Source organism: Adiantum capillus-veneris, chromosome 8 (genome assembly GCF_014529385.1).
Source record: "Adiantum capillus-veneris isolate H3 chromosome 8, ASM1452938v2, whole genome shotgun sequence".
Classification (NCBI taxonomy): domain Eukaryota; kingdom Viridiplantae; phylum Streptophyta; class Polypodiopsida; order Polypodiales; family Pteridaceae; genus Adiantum; species Adiantum capillus-veneris.
In genome coordinates, this window is record NC_140938.1 from 146,733,419 (window position 1) to 146,741,063 (window position 7,645).

A 7,645-nucleotide genomic window follows, 5' to 3' on the forward strand; every position below is an offset into this window, starting at 1 on the left:
TATGCATAACTGATACAATTGGGATTACAATGACAACTGCAACAATAACAAAAGATCATCCACTGTTCTGTTATTTTTATTAGTGATAGATAACCCTTGTATATGATTCTTTGACAATAACATGTAATACACTATAAATCAGTATCAAGTCTAAATGTCTATTGTAGTCTTAACTTTATCTACCTGGTATCTAATGTATACATAATGTTTGGTTATTTGCACTTTGATTGGTCTCTAGTCCCATTGTATGGTTGAATAGTTTGTGAAATCAAACTATTGTTAAATAAATCATTCTTAAACACACACACACACACACACACACACACACACACACACACACACACACACACACAGAGACAAGCAAGAAGAGGTGAAGCAAGAGCCAAAGCTTGCACATTGAGAATGTTTGAAAACCCTAGTTTATAGCCTTATCTAGGGCTTGTCGTCCTTTTCACATACGAGCGCCCATATTTTGTCAGTCAATGCTAAATGGGTTTGGTGCGTCTTTCGTCTGAGATCACCAGCCTTTTACTATAAACCTCTTGGATCGACTAGCCCGGCCCATGACTAAACATATGCAGTAAAGAATAATGGCGGCATCATGGGTTAGCAGAGCCACTATGTATCTCTTAATGATAGCCTGGTTACGCCGGTGGTGGACAGTAGGCGGTGTAATCTGCAAGGAGATCGTGAGTGTCGGGATTTGTTGATCTCTATAGCTCTCACTAGTAGAGTCCCATGTGATATGGGACGGTCTATTGTATAATTTTTCTGCCTAAGGAGGTCTATTTTGAAAGTAATCTATGACTAGCCTTCGGATGGGCCCTTGCCTGGAGTGCCTCATCTTCGGTAGTAAGTCCTCTCTATGTCGCAATAGTTCCAGCAAGAAAATCCCAAGACATCTTTGATCAGTGTAATCCATCACCCTAGACAAGTGCCAAAACCATCTCTGAAGAGAATGGAAACGTCCCCTAAAGAGACAAAAGAAACGTTCCATTATCTCTGAAGAGACAATGGAAACGTCCCCTAATCTCATAATCCACTGGACATCGGCAAATGTAGTGTTCATCTCTGGCTCTATGTCACATAGCTTGCATATCCGCTCCTCTACGAGTGTCGAAGTATATCTCCCTGTCTCTATGTGTAGGTGATGAGAGGAAGTGTGAAGTTGACCTATCACACATCGAAGCCCATGCGAGAGGTGTGAATCCATGTATCTTGGCCGAACAACAAATCAATCGGAAGTGTGAAAGAAATTTTCTCTATATAAAGCCATTTTCTTTCCCAATTCCCGAGGGTGACTCAAGTAGGTCCTTTGCGTATCAAGCTATGTCTTATCTGATTATCTTGTTGATGTCCACGCGAGTCAATACGTGTGATAGTGCATCCAAGGAATATTGAAAGGGTGGCAGTGTGTCCAGCATGAAACCATGTGATTGAAACAACGATGACGTATGTGCATGCCAACATTTGGAGTCGCCCCCCATAGCTAGATGGCGGGATGATTCATAGGCCAATCTAGCATAATGATGAGATGGCAGTCCCACAAGCCATGCATATGCATAATTTCATAAAATCTAATATCTAACCAACCCAAATGATTTTCTCATATTAAACTGATCACTTAATGTGGGAAAATAAACGGGAACAAGGGTTAAGATTTAGATGTGCTTATAGATCTATTTCAACATGGGGCCAATGGTAAAGGGACCCAAATGAGAAATGGCCTATCAAAGAGCAAGGCTAACCAATGGAGCAAAATACCTTAGGGTTGGCTTCATTAAAGCCTCCAAAGGTAAGTGTTAAAAGCCTTAGGACATAGTCTTTAATTTTTAAACTTTAGTCAATTAAGGTCCAAGCAGGCAAGGGGGCAGCTTGCTTAAGCAAGGGTTGTGCATAAGCAGGGGACCTGCCTACTTACCAAGTTGAAATAACTTGCTACAAAGGAGGGGGCGAGTCCTACAAAGCAGGGAGGTGAGTAGTGTGTGCGCACCTCAGCAAGGGCCCATACTCTCATGAGAGGAAAGGGGCCACATGTCAGGAGTAGAGGCACACTGCTCAAGCAGGCAAGGGCTGTGCTTAAGCAAGGGTTGTGCTTAAGCAAGGGGGGTGCTAGCTTAACCTCACAAGAGGGAAAGGACACTTGTTAAGAGGCTACACACCTTGCCCCAAAGGGAGCCAAGCTCTCATTGGCTAGAGGGCTACATGGCCCAATGAGCTTCAAGGGAAGCCTAGGAAAGGGGGTCAACCAAGCTCTCTCTCTCTCTCTCTCTCTCTCTCTCTCTCTCTCTCTCTCTCTCTCTCTCTCTCTCTCTCATTTGAGCATCCCACGAGCCTTGTCCCTCTCTCATTATTCTCTTCATACCCTCTTGTGAAGCAAGAACTTCATCTCCTTCTTCAAGCTTGAGAAGTTGAGTGCCTACTGCAATAAGCTCTTGGCTATGGATGCAAATCCACACAAGAGAATGCTTATGCTTGCTTATCAATATCTCTAATCTCATTATCATTATGCTAAGCTATGCTACAAGAGCTATGAGTGATTATGTGCAAGGAGGTATTGCTTTCTCGTAGAGATACTTTTACTTCTCTCTTCTTCCTCACTCCCTACCATCTCTCCTCACCTTTCATGGTGTTTGAGGTCTTGGGATTGAGGCTGGGCATTTTTCAAGTTCATGCTAATCATGTTTACTGTTGTTGTTATCCTAATGCTTGGTGAGTGAAGCTTGCCATCTTCACCTCATCAAAAAGGTCTCAAGGAACACAATCCCTTGTGGCCACTCTTGCTGGGGGCCCTGGGGGCCTTTACATGGGAAAAATTTGCAAAATTATTGTGTATAAGCATGAGATAAGGATGTAAGTTAGATGTACAGAGAGCAAGAGCTCCCCCCTGTCATTAAATCTAATATCTAACCAACCCATATTATTTTCTCATATTAAACTGATCATTTAATGTGGGATAATAAACGAGAACAAGGGTTACAATATAAACATGATCTATCTCAACACGGGGCCAATGGTAAAGGGGCCCAAATGAGAGATGGTCTGTCAAAGAGCAAGGTTAACTAATGGAGCTTAAAATACCTTAGGGTTAGCTTCATTAAAGACCTCCAATGGTTAGTGTGAAAAGTCCTTTGACCTTAGGCAAGCTAGGGCTGAGATTGAGGTAGGAACCCGACGTAAACTTACCTTGGACCTTAGGCAAGTTAGGGCTGAGCTCGACCTAAACTTGCCTTTGACCTTAGTCAAGCTAGGGCTGAGCTTGAGGTGGGAACTCCACCTAAGGTGCTTGTCATGCTTGATGACTAAGGTACTTGAGGTACTTGTCATACTTAATGAGGAAGGTGCTGAGAAGCTTCCTATGCATAGGGGATAAGGTGCTTGAGTCAAAAAGAGACCCTACAAACTTAATGAGGAAGTTGCTTGAGAAGCTTCCTATGCATGGGGGGTAAGGTGCTTGAGTCAAAAAAAGACCCTACAAACTTAATGAGGAAGTTGCTTGAGAAGCTTCCTATGCATGAAAGTCCCAAAGTTAGGGGAATCTTTGACCTAACCTTCCACTCACCCAAAGGGCACATGGGACACATGTCCGACAATCACTAAGCTTAACCACATGGTGTGCTTTGTTACCATATACATGTGGTAGTGATGTGTGTGAACACACTAGGACCGCCGGGGCATTTTTTCCCTCTTTAGGAGGTTTTTTCCCCCGTGCATTGTATATACGCCCATCACTCTAGGGCTATCTATCTTTCCATTGCACACTAAGTAACACACTCTCTATTGTGTGCCTTGAGCTTCCTTCGTCTTCTCCAAGCTGTGTGTGTTTCTCTGCAACCCTAATTCCAACAATTGGTATCAGAGCAGGTCACGTCCTCCCGGGCTTAGTCGCCAGCTGCTCCAGCACACGCCTGCTCACTTTCTCCGATTTCAGTGAGCTTTGGCGAGCGTTCGCAGGTCGACAAATATTTCGGGCTCAGAATTTTGATTTGGGCTCATTTCGGCCTCCGTTTCCACTACGGGCAGTACTGCACAGGTTATTTCGTCATTTTGTGCAGATTTTCTGTCAGTGCCGTTTTCTGCATAACAGGTGCCTTATAGTCTTCTACGGTTTGTGCTATATAGCACAAGTTGTTCCCGCTGCATTTCTCCTATTTTCGGGCAGTTTTCACATCAGGTGCATCATTTACCATGGCTGACAACAACAACACAGATGTGTTCAAGATGTTTGCTGCTGAGGACAGGTTGGATGGGGACAACTACCCTATGTGGGCTTATATGATGCAACACGTTCTTGTGTCAAAAGGTGTCTGGAACATTGTGCAGGGCATTGATGTACGTCCTGGTTCTGAAGATGTAGGCGATATTGAGGATGTTGCAGGTCTTGCTGCAAGGATTGCAGCTGTTAGAGTTGTTTTGCCTACAGCAGAACAAGCTCGTTGGGATGTTAAGGATGCGCAGGCTCATGCATTGATTGCGTTGTCTGTGAAGCGCACCATTATTCCTCACATCCGTTCAGCAAAATCTGCAAAACAGGCTTGGGATATTCTAGCAGGTCTTTATGCAAGCCGCAATGAGGCTAAAATTGCTTTGCTGCGTAAAGAGCTAGAGTCGAAGATTATGCATGAGGAAGATGATATGGACACTTTCCTTGCTAGTGTCAAGGATATCAATGAGCAACTCATTTCTGCAGGTGAAGTCATTTCTGACAGTTCCCTTGTGCAGACTGTTCTTGATGCCTTACCAGATTCCTACCAGACTTTTGCTAGTACTTGGAGACTGATGACCCAAGGAAATCCTGAAGTTGTCAAGTTTGATGCATTATGCACATTGCTGTTGCAAGAGTCACTTTCTAGAAAAAACAGGACTAGGCAGCGTGCAGTTGAACAGGCTTTTATTGCTTCTCAAAGAAAGGGTGGTAACAGTAATGCAGCCACTTCTTATGGTTCTGCTGCGAGTGGCAAAAATTCTGTTCCTAATGCTTCTGCTGGCAGCACTTCGTCTGGCAATTCTGGTGATAAGGGCAAAAAGAAGATGCGTTGCCATTATTGTAAAGCCAATGATCACTTGATCAAGTCGTGTCCTAAGTTGAAGGCCAAAGAGGCTAAGAAGAAAGAGGGTGGTTCCACTGCAAATGCTGGTTCCACTACAAATGCAGCCATTGTTGAGTCTTCTCTGAAAGGAGATTGTGATGCTGATGTTGATGCAGAATGGGCTTTTAGCGCAGAGTGCACTTACAATCCTGTTGTCCATGATGCATGCTTGTCAGTTGCTGCAGATTCACATGTGTGGTATTTCGACAGTGGTGCTACAAAGCACATTACCTCACATCGTGAATTGTTTACCTCTCTCGAGTCTGTCCCTCATGGGAATTCAGTCACTTGTGCCAACAACGCCTCTTATCCAGTTCAGGGAGTTGGAAAGATTGTGCTCACTGCTGCTAATGGCAGTTCCTTCACACTTGTTGATGCACTTTATGTACCTGGGATCAAGAAGAATCTCTTGTCTGTATCCGCACTTGCTAGACTTGGACTTGTAGTCAAATTTGTGGATGACAGATGTACAGTTCATGATCTCAGTTTTGGTGATGAAATTGTTGCATCTGGGCTTTTGTGCCGTGGGCTGTATAAGCTCACTTTGTATGACAAGTGTGGACAAAATTTTGCAAATGCTGTTGCAGATTCAAGGGCTATTTCAGATGCAAAACTTTGGCATGCACGTTTTGGTCATCTGAATTTTGCCAGTTTGCTGCGTTTGCAGAAATCTGATATGGTTGCTTCTTTGCCGCCTCTTGAAGCACCTATCAAACATGTTTGTGAAGGCTGTATTCTGGGTAAAATGCAGCGTTCTAAGTTTCCAAAGGATGGTTCAGTTAGGGCCACATGCAGGTTGCAGCTTGTGCATAGTGACGTTTGTGGGCCCATGCAAACTCCGTCCTTGGGCAATTACCTGTACTTCGTGACTTTCATTGATGATTACTCCAGGCATGCGTGGGTATTTCCGCTTAAAGCGAAGTCCGAAGTTTTTATGTGCTTCAAACAATTTTTGGCTATGGCTGAAAATGTCTCAAAATGTACTATGGGCACCCTCCGTTCCGATCGAGGGGGGGAGTATATGTCTCATGAATTTAATGCATTTCTGGCTAGTCGTGGGATAAAACACCAATGTACAGTGCCTTATACACCTCAGCAAAATGGTGTTGCTGAGAGGAAAAACAGGTCACTCACAGAAATGGCACGATGTATGGTCAAAAGTCAAGCTTTGCCGCATTCTTTTTGGCTTGAGGCCATCATGTGTGCCACTTATGTACTTAACAGGTGTCCTACGAAAGCTTTGCAGTCTATTACTCCATATGAAGCATGGCATGATAGAAAACCTTCTATTGAGCACATGCGTGTTTTTGGCTGTTTGGCATATGCTTTGGTGCCACAAGTGCAGCGCAGAAAATTGGATGATAAGGCTGTCAAATGTATTTTTGTTGGTTATAGTGCTGAAAGCAAAGGTTACAGGTTGTATCATCCGCAAACAAAACGTATTTTGGTTTCACGGGATGTAGTGTTTGTGGAAGATTCTGTTCAACCCTTGCTGTCATGTACTAGAGACAGTAATGTAAGCTCACAGGACATTTATGACACTTTGTTGCCTCTTTTCAGTGGTGGAAATACGAATGTAAGTTCCAATGAGGCAAATGTACAGCCTATGGGGGTTTCTGAAAATGTTTTAGAACAGCCTATTACTGATGCAGATGTACATGATGTACTTGATGAGGAAAGGGCTGAAAATGAGCAGGCTAGAGGTATGCCAAAATGGCTGGTGCACACTTTGCGTGACAGTAAATTGGATGCACCTTTATCTAGTCGTACTCGTTCAGGCTCTCGCCATGCATCTTATGCATCAGATTGTTATGCTTTGGCTGTGTCTAGTTTACATGATGTTGAGGAGCCTCTGTCTTTTGATGAAGCACAGAATTCAGAAAATTGGATTGCTGCCATGAAATCAGAATATGATGCACTTATAGAGAATGACACATGGACTTTATGTGATTTGCCTCCTGGCAAAAAGGCCATTGGTACGAAGTGGGTTTACAAGTTGAAACGCAAGCCGGATGGTGAGATCGATCGCCATAAGGCTCGACTTGTTGCAAAGGGTTATGCACAACAAAAAGGCATAGATTATGAAGAGACTTTTGCTCCCACTTGTCGTATGACTACTGTGCGTTTTCTATGTGCATTGGCAGCTCATTTTGGTTGGGATGTACATCAATCAGACATTGTTACTGCTTTCTTGAATGGTGACATATTTGAGGAAGTTTATGTAACGCAGCCTCGCGGTTTTGTCATAAAAGGACAAGAGGACAAAGTGTGCAAATGTAAGAAGGCTTTGTATGGGTTGAAGCAATCTCCTCGTGCTTGGTATGAGAAAGCTGACACTCATTTGGTTAAACGAGGCTTTCGTAACAGTCCAACAGAAAGCACATTGTATGTAAAGCGTGAGGATGATGTATTTCTCATTGTGGTTCTTTATGTTGATGATTTGCTGATCACTGGACCAAATGAGAGACATATTGTTGAATTTAAGGCTGATTTGAATGCTACTTTCAAGATGAAAGATTTGGGGCTGTTGCATCATTACTTGGGTATACAGTTTA